At 41.5% G+C, this 18,064-nt stretch overlaps 9 non-coding genes across 9 annotated transcripts; 4 read left to right on the forward strand and 5 right to left on the reverse strand.

The window, feature by feature from the left end:
* Positions 1 to 134: 134 nt before the first annotated feature.
* Positions 135 to 206, reverse strand: TRNAQ-CUG (transfer RNA glutamine (anticodon CUG)). The gene has a single exon. It is a non-coding gene; the product is annotated as a tRNA-Gln (tRNA).
* Positions 207 to 2,118: 1,912 nt separating this feature from the next.
* Positions 2,119 to 2,190, forward strand: TRNAQ-UUG (transfer RNA glutamine (anticodon UUG)). Its single transcript has one exon. It is a non-coding gene; the product is annotated as a tRNA-Gln (tRNA).
* Positions 2,191 to 3,016: 826 nt separating this feature from the next.
* Positions 3,017 to 3,088, reverse strand: TRNAQ-CUG (transfer RNA glutamine (anticodon CUG)). Its single transcript has one exon. It is a non-coding gene; the product is annotated as a tRNA-Gln (tRNA).
* A 1,547-nt stretch (positions 3,089 to 4,635) lies between these two features.
* TRNAQ-UUG (transfer RNA glutamine (anticodon UUG)) lies at positions 4,636 to 4,707 on the forward strand. Its single transcript has one exon. It is a non-coding gene; the product is annotated as a tRNA-Gln (tRNA).
* Positions 4,708 to 5,533: 826 nt separating this feature from the next.
* On the reverse strand, positions 5,534 to 5,605 carry TRNAQ-CUG (transfer RNA glutamine (anticodon CUG)). Its single transcript has one exon. It is a non-coding gene; the product is annotated as a tRNA-Gln (tRNA).
* A 1,547-nt stretch (positions 5,606 to 7,152) lies between these two features.
* TRNAQ-UUG (transfer RNA glutamine (anticodon UUG)) lies at positions 7,153 to 7,224 on the forward strand. Its single transcript has one exon. It is a non-coding gene; the product is annotated as a tRNA-Gln (tRNA).
* An 826-nt stretch (positions 7,225 to 8,050) lies between these two features.
* TRNAQ-CUG (transfer RNA glutamine (anticodon CUG)) lies at positions 8,051 to 8,122 on the reverse strand. Its single transcript has one exon. It is a non-coding gene; the product is annotated as a tRNA-Gln (tRNA).
* Positions 8,123 to 9,669: 1,547 nt separating this feature from the next.
* TRNAQ-UUG (transfer RNA glutamine (anticodon UUG)) lies at positions 9,670 to 9,741 on the forward strand. Its single transcript has one exon. It is a non-coding gene; the product is annotated as a tRNA-Gln (tRNA).
* Positions 9,742 to 17,456: 7,715 nt separating this feature from the next.
* TRNAQ-CUG (transfer RNA glutamine (anticodon CUG)) lies at positions 17,457 to 17,528 on the reverse strand. Its single transcript has one exon. It is a non-coding gene; the product is annotated as a tRNA-Gln (tRNA).
* Positions 17,529 to 18,064: the final 536 nt, after the last annotated feature.

Raw genomic sequence — 18,064 nt, forward strand, 5'->3', positions numbered from 1 at the left:
ATCGCTATCTAGATGGATATAGCCATGTATACATACTTATACGTTGATAAGTTTCAGTATAAAGCTTTGACGTTATGTTTTTCCAAGTCCAAATTCTAAGAAATTAGTGAAATATTAAATCTCATAATTCAAGCAGGTCCCACCGAGATTTGAACTCGGATCGCTGGATTCAGAGTCCAGAGTGCTAACCATTACACCATGGAACCCCGCCATACATGAGGGCTTTTTCCATTGAGACAAAAGAGAGCGCATCAGTGCGGGGGCTTTTCTTACATTGATGAAAAGATATCTCAGTTGAATGCTCATAGTGTAAAGAGCGATAATGTGATTTGATTCTTTTCAGCTACATTCTCCATAACAGTGTTAAATGTGCAAACGTTTATCAGGACATGCAATTTACAAAATAATGATCATCTTTGACTGAAGAATATTAAAACATTCTACATTTCCAAACTACTACATCCATTTCTCTGTCTCTCACATGGGTGGCTCCAAAGAGCAATGGTTGGCACTTTGGACTTTGCATGCAAAGGTACCAGTCCAATTCTTTGAGGTACTTCTTTACTACTCTTGACCTTTTCCATTTCTGTCATCTTTGTTTATTAATTAATTAATTAATTGTGGGTTTATATGGCGCTAGGATAGACTCCCGGAGGAGTATCTCCGCGCTTCGACCGCTGCGAAACCCTTCCTGGCTTCCCTGAGAGATGGTCCCTTAATGGGTATCTCCAGGGTGAGACCAGGCATCCCCGGCGGTCTGGTGGGGCCGTTAGTGCAGATGAGGCAAGCTTATGCCCAGAGTTGCCGAGTGTGATCGCTGATCAGAGTGGGCACCGAGGCGAGAGAATTATCGAGTCCGCTGACCCTGGTCCAGAAACCTGCCGCGTCGGGAATCGAACCCTGGTCCCGGGCCGTCCTCTGCTCTCGGGTCTGCCGCCTCTAACCGGTGAGCCACACTACTGCACTATTGATAGCTCCAATCCAACACCAGTAGGTTGAAAGAGACAAATATTGACTCCTTTCAAAATGTCCAACAGCTTGAACAAGTTACAGAAATACGAACTTTATAATACTTTTACATCACATTCCTAGACAAAATAGTGTGACATTACAAAATCCTATCCTGTTTTTCTCAAATGCATTTCGGAGGGCTGATTCCCAGCATTCCTTTTTGAAGATTTCCACACTATTGATAAGGCGAATATAGCACATTTTGAAAGAGATGTTTTCTTAAATCAAACCTAGAGAACCACAATGACTGTATCATTCAGATAGTAGAAATGTTTTTTGTATATTAGTATGGAAGTTGTGAAATAAAACATTTCTCATGCTGATTTTCAACAGTCGATCTGCAATCATGAAATATAAGCTTTTGCTTGGAGGCCTCAAAGGCACTGATCTAATTTTCTTTTTTTAAATTATTCACAGATCGTATGATATGCTTTGTACAAATCAACTATGTTGTTGGATCAAAATTGATTAAAAAGTGACTATCTCAATTTCAGGACATATAGAAGAGGAAGGAGAAGGCGCTCATGTTTCAAATGCAGAGAGGCAACAACTGTTCATTATTTTCACCTCTATTAATTATATGTATTTTTATAATGTATATATTTATATTTTCCGATAAATATACATAGACTTATAGCGATATATAGGGAGATACATACATATAAGTTGATACGTACAAGTTTATAAGTAAATGAGATGTTTTTCCAAATAATACTTCTAAGAACTGAATGGAAACAAAATCGTAAAGTTTAGATAAGTCCCACTGAGCTTTGTACTTAGATCCCTGTTTTCAGAGTCCAGATTGACAAGCATAACACTATCAACCCACCTGTACCAGGTTGAGCTTTCCGTTTTGACAGAAGAGATTGCATTCACAGGGAAATCTTAATTTTTATTGCAAAATCTTATCTCACATAAAAAGTACTGTTCAACAGAGTCATAGCGTTACTTGAGTCCTTTGTGCAACATACTTCCCTAACATAGTTCAATGGGCAAAAGTTGAACAGAATAGAAAAGTAATACAATTCCTGTTGTCTTTGACTGTAGAACATAAAAAATGTGAAATGTCCACATTGCTGCAGCAATTTGCTCCCCTGTCACATGGGAGGTTCCATGGTGTAATGGTTAGCACTTTGGACTTTGAATCCAAGGATCCGAGTTCAAATCTCGGTGGGACCACTTTCATGACTTATGACCAAATCTTTTTCTGTCAAGTGTATTCATAAATATCATAAATCTAACACGGGTAGAGTGAAACATTAATGTATTGATTGTATTTTAAAAGTCTATTTGATGTGAGCAAATTATAGAACTTTTAGAAAACATGGAAATTAAATGGCTCAAAATAATGAGACATTTTGTGAGCTGACTCTGTTTTCTCAAACTCATCACAAGGGGCTGATGCAAGATATTACTTGTTTAAATCTTACTGTTATTGATAAGGGGAACAAGGAACTTTTTTAATTGGAAAGCCTTCATTAAAAGAAAACTTGAGGAATCAAATTGTGTATTTTGGGGGCAGAAGAGATGAACTTTTAAATAACAATCTTGAAATTCAGACACACAGATATTTACACTCTGTTTTTCTAAAGTAAATCCATAACCATGAAGTAGAATCTTTTGAAAGACATGTCAGATGTATTAATCTGAATTCCTCTTTCAAAGAAATGCACAATTAAATGCACTGTGTAAGTCAAGAATGTTGTCAGATAAGAAATCAGCAAAATTAACTATCTTATTACTGATCATACAGATGAGAAAGAAAAAGAACCTCTTGCTCAAATTGTGGATGGGAAAGAACAGTTGTTAGTTTTCAGCTTCTGTACTTATGTTTATGATTAATTCATTTCTTTATATTGTATTATCGCTATCTAGATGGATATAGCCATGTATACATAGATACATACTTATACGTTGATAAGTTTCAGTATAAAGCTTTGACGTTATGTTTTTCCAAGTCCAAATTCTAAGAAATTAGTGAAATATTAAATCTCATAATTCAAGCAGGTCCCACCGAGATTTGAACTCGGATCGCTGGATTCAGAGTCCAGAGTGCTAACCATTACACCATGGAACCCAGCCATACACGAGAGCTTTTTCCATTGAGACAAAAGAGAGCGCATCAGTGCGGGGGCTTTTCTTACATTGATGAAAAGATATCTCAGTTGAATGCTCATAGTGTAAAGAGCGATAATGTGATTTGATTCTTTTCAGCTACATTCTCCATAACAGTGTTAAATGTGCAAACGTTTATCAGGACATGCAATTTACAAAATAATGATCATCTTTGACTGAAGAATATTAAAACATTCTACATTTCCAAACTACTACATCCATTTCTGTGTCTCTCACATGGGTGGCTCCAAAGAGCAATGGTTGGCACTTTGGACTTTGCATGCAAAGGTACCAGTCCAATTCTTTGAGGTACTTCTTTACTACTCTTGACCTTTTCCATTTCTGTCATCTTTGTTTATTGATAGCTCCAATCCAACACCAGTAGGTTGAAAGAGACAAATATTGACTCCTTTCAAAATGTCCAACAGCTTGAACAAGTTACAGAAATACGACCTTTATAATACTTTTACATCACATTCCTAGACAAAATAGTGTGACATTACAAAATCCTATCCTGTTTTTCTCAAATGCATTTCAGAGGGCTGATTCCCAGCATTCCTTTTTGAAGATTTCCACACTATTGATAAGGCGAATATAGCACATTTTGAAAGAGATGTTTTCTTAAATCAAACCTAGAGAACCACAATGACGGTATCATTCAGATAGTAGAAATGTTTTTTGTATATTAGTATGGAAGTTGTGAAATAAAACATTTCTCATGCTGATTTTCAACAGTCGATCTGCAATCATGAAATATAAGCTTTTGCTTGGAGGCCTCAAAGGCACTGATCTAATTTTCTTTTTTTAAATTATTCACAGATCGTATGATATGCTTTGTACAAATCAACTATGTTGTTAGATCAAAATTGATTAAAAAGTGACTATCTCAATTTCAGGACATATAGAAGAGGAAGGAGAAGGCGCTCATGTTTTAAATGCGGAGAGGCAACAACTGTTCATTATTTTCACCTCTATTAATTATATGTATTTTTATAATGTATATATTTATATTTTCCGATAAATATACATAGACATATAGCGATATATAGGGAGATACATACATATAAGTTGATACGTACAAGTTTATAAGTAAATGAGATGTTTTTCCAATTAATACTTCTAAGAACTGAATGGAAACAAAATCGTAAAGTTTAGATAAGTCCCACTGAGCTTTGTACTTAGATCCCTGTTTTCAGAGTCCAGATTGACAAGCATAACACTATCAACCCACCTGTACCAGGTTGAGCTTTCCGTTTTGACAGAAGAGATTGCATTCACAGGGAAATCTTAATTTTTATTGCAAAATCTTATCTCACATAAAAAGTACTGTTCAACAGAGTCATAGCGTTACTTGAGTCCTTTGTGCAACATACTTCCCTAACATAGTTCAATGGGCAAAAGTTGAACAGAATAGAAAAGTAATACAATTCCTGTTGTCTTTGACTGTAGAACATAAAAAATGTGAAATGTCCACATTGCTGCAGCAATTTGCTCCCCTGTCACATGGGAGGTTCCATGGTGTAATGGTTAGCACTTTGGACTTTGAATCCAAGGATCCGAGTTCAAATCTCGGTGGGACCACTTTCATGACTTATGACCAAATCTTTTTCTGTCAAGTGTATTCATAAATATCATAAATCTAACACGGGTAGAGTGAAACATTAATGTATTGATTGTATTTTAAAAGTCTATTTGATGTGAGCAAATTATAGAACTTTTAGAAAACATGGAAATTAAATGGCTCAAAATAATGAGACATTTTGTGAGCTGACTCTGTTTTCTCAAACTCATCACAAGGGGCTGATGCAAGATATTACTTGTTTAAATCTTACTGTTATTGATAAGGGGAACAAGGAACTTTTTTAATTGGAAAGCCTTCATTAAAAGAAAACTTGAGGAATCAAATTGTGTATTTTGGGGGCAGAAGAGATGAACTTTTAAATAACAATCTTGAAATTCAGACACACAGATATTTACACTCTGTTTTTCTAAAGTAAATCCATAACCATGAAGTAGAATCTTTTGAAAGACATGTCAGATGTATTAATCTGAATTCCTCTTTCAAAGAAATGCACAATTAAATGCACTGTGTAAGTCAAGAATGTTGTCAGATAAGAAATCAGCAAAATTAACTATCTTATTACTGATCATACAGATGAGAAAGAAAAAGAACCTCTTGCTCAAATTGTGGATGGGAAAGAACAGTTGTTAGTTTTCAGCTTCTGTACTTATGTTTATGATTAATTCATTTCTTTATATTGTATTATCGCTATCTAGATGGATATAGCCATGTATACATAGATACATACTTATACGTTGATAAGTTTCAGTATAAAGCTTTGACGTTATGTTTTTCCAAGTCCAAATTCTAAGAAATTAGTGAAATATTAAATCTCATAATTCAAGCAGGTCCCACCGAGATTTGAACTCGGATCGCTGGATTCAGAGTCCAGAGTGCTAACCATTACACCATGGAACCCAGCCATACACGAGAGCTTTTTCCATTGAGACAAAAGAGAGCGCATCAGTGCGGGGGCTTTTCTTACATTGATGAAAAGATATCTCAGTTGAATGCTCATAGTGTAAAGAGCGATAATGTGATTTGATTCTTTTCAGCTACATTCTCCATAACAGTGTTAAATGTGCAAACGTTTATCAGGACATGCAATTTACAAAATAATGATCATCTTTGACTGAAGAATATTAAAACATTCTACATTTCCAAACTACTACATCCATTTCTGTGTCTCTCACATGGGTGGCTCCAAAGAGCAATGGTTGGCACTTTGGACTTTGCATGCAAAGGTACCAGTCCAATTCTTTGAGGTACTTCTTTACTACTCTTGACCTTTTCCATTTCTGTCATCTTTGTTTATTGATAGCTCCAATCCAACACCAGTAGGTTGAAAGAGACAAATATTGACTCCTTTCAAAATGTCCAACAGCTTGAACAAGTTACAGAAATACGACCTTTATAATACTTTTACATCACATTCCTAGACAAAATAGTGTGACATTACAAAATCCTATCCTGTTTTTCTCAAATGCATTTCAGAGGGCTGATTCCCAGCATTCCTTTTTGAAGATTTCCACACTATTGATAAGGCGAATATAGCACATTTTGAAAGAGATGTTTTCTTAAATCAAACCTAGAGAACCACAATGACGGTATCATTCAGATAGTAGAAATGTTTTTTGTATATTAGTATGGAAGTTGTGAAATAAAACATTTCTCATGCTGATTTTCAACAGTCGATCTGCAATCATGAAATATAAGCTTTTGCTTGGAGGCCTCAAAGGCACTGATCTAATTTTCTTTTTTTAAATTATTCACAGATCGTATGATATGCTTTGTACAAATCAACTATGTTGTTAGATCAAAATTGATTAAAAAGTGACTATCTCAATTTCAGGACATATAGAAGAGGAAGGAGAAGGCGCTCATGTTTTAAATGCGGAGAGGCAACAACTGTTCATTATTTTCACCTCTATTAATTATATGTATTTTTATAATGTATATATTTATATTTTCCGATAAATATACATAGACATATAGCGATATATAGGGAGATACATACATATAAGTTGATACGTACAAGTTTATAAGTAAATGAGATGTTTTTCCAATTAATACTTCTAAGAACTGAATGGAAACAAAATCGTAAAGTTTAGATAAGTCCCACTGAGCTTTGTACTTAGATCCCTGTTTTCAGAGTCCAGATTGACAAGCATAACACTATCAACCCACCTGTACCAGGTTGAGCTTTCCGTTTTGACAGAAGAGATTGCATTCACAGGGAAATCTTAATTTTTATTGCAAAATCTTATCTCACATAAAAAGTACTGTTCAACAGAGTCATAGCGTTACTTGAGTCCTTTGTGCAACATACTTCCCTAACATAGTTCAATGGGCAAAAGTTGAACAGAATAGAAAAGTAATACAATTCTGTTTGTCTTTGACTGTAGAACATAAAAAATGTGAAATGTCCACATTGCTGCAGCAATTTGCTCCCCTGTCACATGGGAGGTTCCATGGTGTAATGGTTAGCACTTTGGACTTTGAATCCAAGGATCCGAGTTCAAATCTCGGTGGGACCACTTTCATGACTTATGACCAAATCTTTTTCTGTCAAGTGTATTCATAAATATCATAAATCTAACACGGGTAGAGTGAAACATTAATGTATTGATTGTATTTTAAAAGTCTATTTGATGTGAGCAAATTATAGAACTTTTAGAAAACATGGAAATTAAATGGCTCAAAATAATGAGACATTTTGTGAGCTGACTCTGTTTTCTCAAACTCATCACAAGGGGCTGATGCAAGATATTACTTGTTTAAATCTTACTGTTATTGATAAGGGGAACAAGGAACTTTTTTAATTGGAAAGCCTTCATTAAAAGAAAACTTGAGGAATCAAATTGTGTATTTTGGGGGCAGAAGAGATGAACTTTTAAATAACAATCTTGAAATTCAGACACACAGATATTTACACTCTGTTTTTCTAAAGTAAATCCATAACCATGAAGTAGAATCTTTTGAAAGACATGTCAGATGTATTAATCTGAATTCCTCTTTCAAAGAAATGCACAATTAAATGCACTGTGTAAGTCAAGAATGTTGTCAGATAAGAAATCAGCAAAATTAACTATCTTATTACTGATCATACAGATGAGAAAGAAAAAGAACCTCTTGCTCAAATTGTGGATGGGAAAGAACAGTTTTTAGTTTTCAGCTTCTGTACTTATGTTTATGATTAATTCATTTCTTTATATTGTATTATCGCTATCTAGATGGATATAGCCATGTATACATAGATACATACTTATACGTTGATAAGTTTCAGTATAAAGCTTTGACGTTATGTTTTTCCAAGTCCAAATTCTAAGAAATTAGTGAAAGATTAAATCTCATAATTCAAGCAGGTCCCACCGAGATTTGAACTCGGATCGCTGGATTCAGAGTCCAGAGTGCTAACCATTACACCATGGAACCCAGCCATACACGAGAGCTTTTTCCATTGAGACAAAAGAGAGCGCATCAGTGCGGGGGCTTTTCTTACATTGATGAAAAGATATCTCAGTTGAATGCTCATAGTGTAAAGAGCGATAATGTGATTTGATTCTTTTCAGCTACATTCTCCATAACAGTGTTAAATGTGCAAACGTTTATCAGGACATGCAATTTACAAAATAATGATCATCTTTGACTGAAGAATATTAAAACATTCTACATTTCCAAACTACTACATCCATTTCTGTGTCTCTCACATGGGTGGCTCCAAAGAGCAATGGTTGGCACTTTGGACTTTGCATGCAAAGGTACCAGTCCAATTCTTTGAGGTACTTCTTTACTACTCTTGACCTTTTCCATTTCTGTCATCTTTGTTTATTGATAGCTCCAATCCAACACCAGTAGGTTGAAAGAGACAAATATTGACTCCTTTCAAAATGTCCAACAGCTTGAACAAGTTACAGAAATACGACCTTTATAATACTTTTACATCACATTCCTAGACAAAATAGTGTGACATTACAAAATCCTATCCTGTTTTTCTCAAATGCATTTCAGAGGGCTGATTCCCAGCATTCCTTTTTGAAGATTTCCACACTATTGATAAGGCGAATATAGCACATTTTGAAAGAGATGTTTTCTTAAATCAAACCTAGAGAACCACAATGACGGTATCATTCAGATAGTAGAAATGTTTTTTGTATATTAGTATGGAAGTTGTGAAATAAAACATTTCTCATGCTGATTTTCAACAGTCGATCTGCAATCATGAAATATAAGCTTTTGCTTGGAGGCCTCAAAGGCACTGATCTAATTTTCTTTTTTTAAATTATTCACAGATCGTATGATATGCTTTGTACAAATCAACTATGTTGTTAGATCAAAATTGATTAAAAAGTGACTATCTCAATTTCAGGACATATAGAAGAGGAAGGAGAAGGCGCTCATGTTTTAAATGCGGAGAGGCAACAACTGTTCATTATTTTCACCTCTATTAATTATATGTATTTTTATAATGTATATATTTATATTTTCCGATAAATATACATAGACATATAGCGATATATAGGGAGATACATACATATAAGTTGATACGTACAAGTTTATAAGTAAATGAGATGTTTTTCCAATTAATACTTCTAAGAACTGAATGGAAACAAAATCGTAAAGTTTAGATAAGTCCCACTGAGCTTTGTACTTAGATCCCTGTTTTCAGAGTCCAGATTGACAAGCATAACACTATCAACCCACCTGTACCAGGTTGAGCTTTCCGTTTTGACAGAAGAGATTGCATTCACAGGGAAATCTTAATTTTTATTGCAAAATCTTATCTCACATAAAAAGTACTGTTCAACAGAGTCATAGCGTTACTTGAGTCCTTTGTGCAACATACTTCCCTAACATAGTTCAATGGGCAAAAGTTGAACAGAATAGAAAAGTAATACAATTCTGTTTGTCTTTGACTGTAGAACATAAAAAATGTGAAATGTCCACATTGCTGCAGCAATTTGCTCCCCTGTCACATGGGAGGTTCCATGGTGTAATGGTTAGCACTTTGGACTTTGAATCCAAGGATCCGAGTTCAAATCTCGGTGGGACCACTTTCATGACTTATGACCAAATCTTTTTCTGTCAAGTGTATTCATAAATATCATAAATCTAACACGGGTAGAGTGAAACATTAATGTATTGATTGTATTTTAAAAGTCTATTTGATGTGAGCAAATTATAGAACTTTTAGAAAACATGGAAATTAAATGGCTCAAAATAATGAGACATTTTGTGAGCTGACTCTGTTTTCTCAAACTCATCACAAGGGGCTGATGCAAGATATTACTTGTTTAAATCTTACTGTTATTGATAAGGGGAACAAGGAACTTTTTTAATTGGAAAGCCTTCATTAAAAGAAAACTTGAGGAATCAAATTGTGTATTTTGGGGGCAGAAGAGATGAACTTTTAAATAACAATCTTGAAATTCAGACACACAGATATTTACACTCTGTTTTTCTAAAGTAAATCCATAACCATGAAGTAGAATCTTTTGAAAGACATGTCAGATGTATTAATCTGAATTCCTCTTTCAAAGAAATGCACAATTAAATGCACTGTGTAAGTCAAGAATGGAAAGGGGCGACCACTCGGTCCCCCCGAACGTATGGCGGAGTGCCTCGATCCCCCCGGGAAGCCATTTTTGGGCGGGAGGCGCGTCTCGGCTGGTATGCCCGAAGCGGCGTAGCCGGGGCGCGCCTTTTCCCGCCCTAGAGTGGGCTGGCCTAGACACCGACGTAGCCAGCCCCGCCCTAGGGGCAGGCAGGGGCGGGTTTCCGCCCGCCCTGAAGACGGATAAAAAGAGACGCAAGACCAGAAGACGTCCTCTTGTTCTTGTGCTCCGAAGCTGCACCTCCTCGCTACACGTGAGCTCGGGACAGAACGAAGAGCCAATTTTGAGCGTTTTGATCTTTTTCTTTGTCTTCTAGATACTTCCTCGGAGAGATGCCCAAGAAAGGCGCAAAGAGAATGACGACCGACCAGATGGTGCGGGCCCTTTGCAAAGAGGTGTCCGACATAAAGAAACGGTTGGCGGAACGAGACGGAGAGGAGGGTTCGGGCCCTGCGCCGGCTGGAGGGAGACCTAAGAGGCCGAGAAGGGTTCCAGCCGGTGGAGACGTCCCGGTTCCCTCTGCCCCGCTCGAGGCGCCGACCCCAGTACCGATGGAGGGGAATCCAATCCCCGTTGTCGTCACCCCGACACCCAAGGAAGACATGCCCCCCGAGCTGGCAGCACAGCTAGCAGCGTGGTTGGGGGATAGTAGTGATGGCGCCACGGCTGCCGAGGCACAGGCGCTGATAAAAGGACTTCGTGAGAAGAGGGAGGCAGCTAAAGTGACTGCGCCGTTGGCGGGGATAGACAAGCTGCAAACGGCAGAAGCTGCGTCCGGTTCAGGTAAGCGGCCATTGCCGATTGCAAGGGACGAGTCAGCACCCTCTCGTAGAGAGAGATTGGGACAACATGTGCCTTTAGCTATAAAAGAAAAGATCTGGGCGGGGGAGTACGTGAATATTTTCTCCTTGCTTGTTGATAATGATGAGGTGGAGCATGTTAAAAGTCAGAAGGACCTAATGCATCCGAGTGTTTGGCGCGCAAAAATGGCCGCCTTTAAGGTAAATGAGAATATTGGCAACTGGGGCAATGCGTGGGGTATTTTTACATCGATACTGGGGGGACGTAGGCCCGAGTTGCTTCCTGAGTTTCCCATTTATCAATCACGAATCATGGGTTACTCGACAGCGTATCAAGGTAACCATTGGTTTTGTTATGACAATCTGTTCAGGAAAGAAAAGGAACATAACAAGAGTTTGACTTGGGATTGTTACGATTCTGTAACATGGGATAAAATGAAAGAATCGGGAATGTTAAGAATGCCATTGGTGGGGAGCAATGTTGTTGATTACTCCCGCCAAAATGTGGGGACGCCCTTTCGACCAAGTACGAGCACCGACGACCAGTCGAGGCCCGCAGGCAATACAGGGAGAAAGGGTTTCTGTTATAATTTCAACAAAGGGAAATGTACCAGGCCTCCAGGATCGTGTAAATTCAAACACGAATGTAGTACGTGTGGGTCGTCCCATCCTGAGTCATCGTGCAGAGCCAGAACGGGTGAGAATGGGGGTAAGGGAGGCGCCAAACAGGTCTAAGCTAGGCCGAGGGGCGCCTTTACCAACCCCGATTGATACCTTGGCAATGATTCCCTGGCTCAGCGAATACCCGGATCGTACTTCTGCCGGGGTGCTGCGGAACGGTTTTACACATGGTTTCCGCATCCCGGTGGGGGACTTTCAGGGTATAGGGATGTGCAAAAATCAACTTTCCGTTTTACAACATACATCTGTAGTGCAAGAGAAAATTCAGAAAGAGGTTAGCCGGGGACGGGTCGCCGGCCCGTTTAGTGTACCCCCGGTACCGGATTTTGTTTGTTCTCCGTTAGGGGTGGTCCCCAAGAAGGACCCAGGTGAGTTTCGTTTGATCCATAATCTGTCTGCTCCACATGGTCTTTCGGTGAACGACGCAATTGATCCAGAAGTTTGTTCGGTGCGATACGCATCGTTTGATGAGGCAGTAGCCATCTTGAATCGCCTGGGGCCCGGGACGTTGTTGGCGAAATCAGATATCGAGTCCGCGTTCCGGTTGCTCCCGGTACACCCAGACGATCAGCGTCTGCTGGGATTCGGGTTCCAGGGGTCATTTTACATGGATAGGTGTATGCCAATGGGATGCTCTATATCATGTGCTTACTTTGAGCAATTCAGTACTTTCCTGCAATGGGTGTTCACTAAGAAAACGGGTTTCCGAAATGTAATGCACTACCTTGACGACTTTCTGTTCCTTGGCCCCGCCGGAAATCCCGAATGTGCCCAGGCTTTGGCTGAATTCTGTGTGTTGATGGGTCATTTTGGCGTGCCATTGGCACCGGGTAAAACTATGGGTCCCACGACTTGCCTCGAGTTTTTGGGGATCGAGTTGGACTCAAGGGAGGGGTGTTTCCGTTTACCAACTAGCAAAGTGTTGAAATTCAGGGCAGCCCTCCAAGTATGTTTAAATGCATCTAAGGTTACACTGCATCAGTTGCAACAATTAGTGGGAAAGTTGAACTTTGCCTTGAGGGTGATCCCAATGGCTCGCCCCTTTTCCCGCTCAATTGCCCAAGCGATGGTTGGCCTAAAGGAGGGTCATCATCGCACAAGGTTATCGGCTGAGGTCCGCCAGGACATGCGGATTTGGTTAGCATTTTTGGCGGACTTCAATGGCCGAGTCGTCTGGAACAAGCCAGCCGTGTCCTCCAAAGAGCTTGGGCTCTGGACAGATTCAGCAGGAAGCATAGGTTTTGGCGCCATCTTTGGCGCAAAATGGTCTGCACAAAAGTGGCCCCTATGGTGGCACGAGAAGGGGCTGACAAGTAATATTGCTTTCCTCAAACTATTTCCCATTCTGGTGGCCCTGAGAACATGGCCAGAGGGGTTCAGAAATCATTCTGTCGTGTTCTGGTCCGACAATATGACCGTGGTAGAATGCATCAATAGTCAGGCAGCCCGTTGTAAATTGATTTTGAGGCTGCTCAAAGAAATTGTCTTACTGTGTATGCAACTGAACGTGATATTCAGAGCAAAACATGTCCCAGGGGTGATGAATCAGGCTGCTGATGCACTGTCTCGTTTTCACATGCAGGCTTTCTCGGGTTTCCTTCCTTCAGCGGACCCAGAGCCGGCACCCTTCCCCGAAGCTCTCTGGTCTCTCGGTGCCCCGAACTTCGTCACCTCGTGGGAGAGAGTCTAGCACCCAGGACAAGGAAGGCATATGAAGGGGCGTTTCAGGCCTATTTAGCCTTTTTAGGGGCAGAGAGAGGGGGACTTTGGGGTCAGGAAGAGTGTGTAGTACTTTTTCTGATGTCTTTACGTAGGGCTGGGAAATCGGTGGCTACGGCCCAAAGGCATCGTGCCGCCATTTCCTTTGTTGCCAGGGCCCATGGCATCCAGGACCCGACAGCGTCTTTTACAGTACAAAAGGCGCTGCGTGGGTGGCAACGCCTAGAGGGTCGCAGAGTAGACGTAAGACGACCGATAGGTCTAGATAGGTTGTCCCAGTTACTGGCCTCACTCCCTAACACATGCTCGTCTCCTTTCGAGACCTGTTTGTTCCGGACTGCATTTACGCTGGCATTTCACGGGGCTATGAGAGTTAGTGAGCTGGTTGCAAGGAACAAACAGGATGTGTCGGGGGGCTTGTGCAGGGAACATGTTCAGATCAGGGGCGATGCGATGATTGTCTCCTTTCTCAGGTCCAAGACCGACCAAGATGGGAGGGGGGACTGCACGATCATTCGCCGGACCCCCGGGTCATCCATGTGTCCGGTACAGTGCTTAGAAGACTACCTAGCACGAAGGGTGGCATCATGGGGGGGGACATTGTTGAGGCATGCAGACGCCACCCCGCTGACGAGGTTTCAGTTTCAGCGGGTGCTTGCAATGGCCATTGCCGCAGCGGGCTTGGACCCGGGCGAATTTGGGACCCATTCCTTTCAGATAGGGGCTGCCACTGAAGCTACAGCCAGGGGCCTTAATGTAGAACAAGTGAAACGTGTGGGGCGCTGGTCCTCCAACTGTTATAAGAGGTACGTGCGATTGCACATGTTGTGAAGCTGTAATCATGTACTCACGCTTCTTGTCTTTGTTTGTTTTCAGTTGCGCAAGCCTACGCGGCAGGGCAGACTGTGCAGTCGACCCGACACCAGGCCAGCGGTCGCACATCACCGGCTGTGAGAAACGAGGTGTGGGTCGTGGGCCACTCATACGTGAGACGGGCCGCAGACGTATTCAAAGCAGGTGACATGATTCACGTACCTGGGGAATACGGGTACAGAGTGTCCTTCTACGGAAGGGGCGGTCTCTGTATTGACCAGTTTCAGGCATTCTTTGAGGGTTTGTTAGAGCGGATGAGGTCACCGCCGTCCATAGTCATAGTGCATTTAGGGGGCAATGATTTGGTCACTACCGGTAGACGACTTCTCCTGGAGGCTATGCTTTCCACGGTAAGTTGGTTAGCGAGGAGAGTTCCGGGGTGCATAATTGCGTGGTCTCATATGATCCCACGAAAAGTATGGCGGGGGGCTATCTCGATCCCTGCTTTAAATCATTCTGTTAGAAAACTGAATAACAAAGTGAGTAGGTTGTTCCGTTCCAAGACATTGCATTCGATCTCGCATAGTTGTATTAATGATGATAGTATGTATCTGGGGGATGGTGTGCATTTGTCGAGGGTGGGCAATGAGTTACTCCTAGGAGACTTCTTAGCTTGGTTAAAATCGTTAAAACATGACCTTTAGGTAGGAGTTTTGTGGGGGGTCCGGATAGCCGGTCAACTATCCGGACCTGTGGCGGTAAGGTCATGATCGGTGAGCACTAATTGGTAGATCCCTATGAGTGGGCGTCACCCAACACGGATGGGAGCGCTCGGGAGAGGTGGCCATTGGCCCCTCAATGGGGAGGCGGTCCCGTCTAAGGGCGGGTCGCCGGAAGTAAAGGAAAGGCGGTCAAGGCCCCTTCCTTTGTAGGAGGGGTTACAGCCCCCTCCTGGGGAATTTCCCGGGGCCAGTGTCATCTGCGACGGCAGATGCGGTAAGTTGTGTGGGGTGGGGTGAGGTCCACGATACCTTCTAGATACCACACACAAGTCTTCGAACGACCTTTAAATGGCGTCGAGTCTTAAGTGCCCCCGTCAAGACAAGGGAAATTGTTAGTAGTTGCACTTGAGGTAAGCCTCTGTGCGGTCGCCCCTCCCAAGTGGGAGGGGTAAGTCTGGTTAGGGATCTTGACACCGGTTATGACCTTGCCGTTGGCCCTTAAACGTTAGGATGTACAATTTCAGTGTTTCTAGAGAATGTTTTTGTAGGATGCTAGTTCGGCTAGGAGAACCTCTGTATTAGAGAATATGTTAAGGTTAGCCAAACATCGCAATGTGATAATGAAATTGTACATAACATGAAACGTTTAATGTTTTAATTTTTTGTTTTAATAAATACGGCCGGGAGGGTCACTCCCTCCCACATCCAAAAAACTTCAAGAACTGTTTCCGGTTTCCCTCCTTTTGGGGAGTGTGTTGAGAGGGGGTGGCGGGTATCTCGGCCATATGGAAAGGGGCGACCACTCGGTCCCCCCGAACGTATGGCGGAGTGCCTCGATCCCCCCGGGAAGCCATTTTTGGGCGGGAGGCGCGTCTCGGCTGGTATGCCCGAAGCGGCGTAGCCGGGGCGCGCCTTTTCCCGCCCTAGAGTGGGCTGGCCTAGACACCGACGTAGCCAGCCCCGCCCTAGGGGCAGGCAGGGGCGGGTTTCCGCCCGCCCTGAAGACGGATAAAAAGAGACGCAAGACCAGAAGACGTCCTCTTGTTCTTGTGCTCCGAAGCTGCACCTCCTCGCTACACGTGAGCTCGGGACAGAACGAAGAGCCAATTTTGACCCACCCACCAGCCCCTGAGGACAGCAAGTCGTCGTGCAATAAAGTGAATGTATAAGTATGTGTTTTCCCGTTTCGTTTACAGGCTGTGAAAGTATCAGTTTGTTGTTGATCATAATAAAGTATGGTGAATATCGTGTAAATTGTTACGATTAAAATGATTCGATGTAGTGTTGCATTTTTAAGCATGTTCTTTCGGTCGTAGCGACCAATGTTTTCATAGGTTTGAGTAAGAATTGTCGTATTTATTTTTGGTAGGCGGTAAGGTCATGATCGGTGAGCACTAATTGGTAGATCCCTATGAGTGGGCGTCACCCAACACGGATGGGAGCGCTCGGGAGAGGTGGCCATTGGCCCCTCAATGGGGAGGCGGTCCCGTCTAAGGGCGGGTCGCCGGAAGTAAAGGAAAGGCGGTCAAGGCCCCTTCCTTTGTAGGAGGGGTTACAGCCCCCTCCTGGGGAATTTCCCGGGGCCAGTGTCATCTGCGACGGCAGATGCGGTAAGTTGTGTGGGGTGGGGTGAGGTCCACGATACCTTCTAGATACCACACACAAGTCTTCGAACGACCTTTAAATGGCGTCGAGTCTTAAGTGCCCCCGTCAAGACAAGGGAAATTGTTAGTAGTTGCACTTGAGGTAAGCCTCTGTGCGGTCGCCCCTCCCAAGTGGGAGGGGTAAGTCTGGTTAGGGATCTTGACACCGGTTATGACCTTGCCGTTGGCCCTTAAACGTTAGGATGTACAATTTCAGTGTTTCTAGAGAATGTTTTTGTAGGATGCTAGTTCGGCTAGGAGAACCTCTGTATTAGAGAATATGTTAAGGTTAGCCAAACATCGCAATGTGATAATGAAATTGTACATAACATGAAACGTTTAATGTTTTAATTTTTTGTTTTAATAAATACGGCCGGGAGGGTCACTCCCTCCCACATCCAAAAAACTTCAAGAACTGTTTCCGGTTTCCCTCCTTTTGGGGAGTGTGTTGAGAGGGGGTGGCGGGTATCTCGGCCATATGTTGTCAGATAAGAAATCAGCAAAATTAACTATCTTATTACTGATCATACAGATGAGAAAGAAAAAGAACCTCTTGCTCAAATTGTGGATGGGAAAGAACAGTTTTTAGTTTTCAGCTTCTGTACTTATGTTTATGATTAATTCATTTATTTATATTGTATTATCGCTATCTAGATGGATATAGCCATGTATACATACTTATACGTTGATAAGTTTCAGTATAAAGCTTTGACGTTATGTTTTTCCAAGTCCAATTTCTAAGAAATTAGTTAAATATTAAATCTCATAAATCAAGCAGGTCCCACCGAGATTGGAACTCGGATCGCTGGATTCAGAGTCCAGAGTGCTAACCATTACACCATGGAACCCCGCCATACATGAGGGCTTTTTCCATTGAGACAAAAGAGAGCGCATCAGTGCGGGGGCTTTTCTTACATTGATGAAAAGATATCTCAGTTGAATGCTCATAGTGTAAAGAGCGATAATGTGATTTGATTCTTTTCAGCTACATTCTCCATAACAGTGTTAAATGTGCAAACGTTTATCAGGACATGCAATTTACAAAATAATGATCATCTTTGACTGAAGAATATTAAAACATTCTACATTTCCAAACTACTACATCCATTTCTCTGTCTCTCACATGGGTGGCTCCAAAGAGCAATGGTTGGCACTTTGGACTTTGCATGCAAAGGTACCAGTCCAATTCTTTGAGGTACTTCTTTACTACTCTTGACCTTTTCCATTTCTGTCATCTTTGTTTATTGATAGCTCCAATCCAACACCAGCAGGTTGAAAGAGACAAATATTTACTCCTTTCAAAATGTCCAACAGCTTGAACAAGTTACAGAAATACGAACTTTATAATACTTTTACATCACATTCCTAGACAAAATAGTGTGAC

The sequence above is a fragment of the Lissotriton vulgaris genome, unplaced genomic scaffold (genome assembly GCF_964263255.1).
Source record: "Lissotriton vulgaris unplaced genomic scaffold, aLisVul1.2 SCAFFOLD_714, whole genome shotgun sequence".
Classification (NCBI taxonomy): domain Eukaryota; kingdom Metazoa; phylum Chordata; class Amphibia; order Caudata; family Salamandridae; genus Lissotriton; species Lissotriton vulgaris.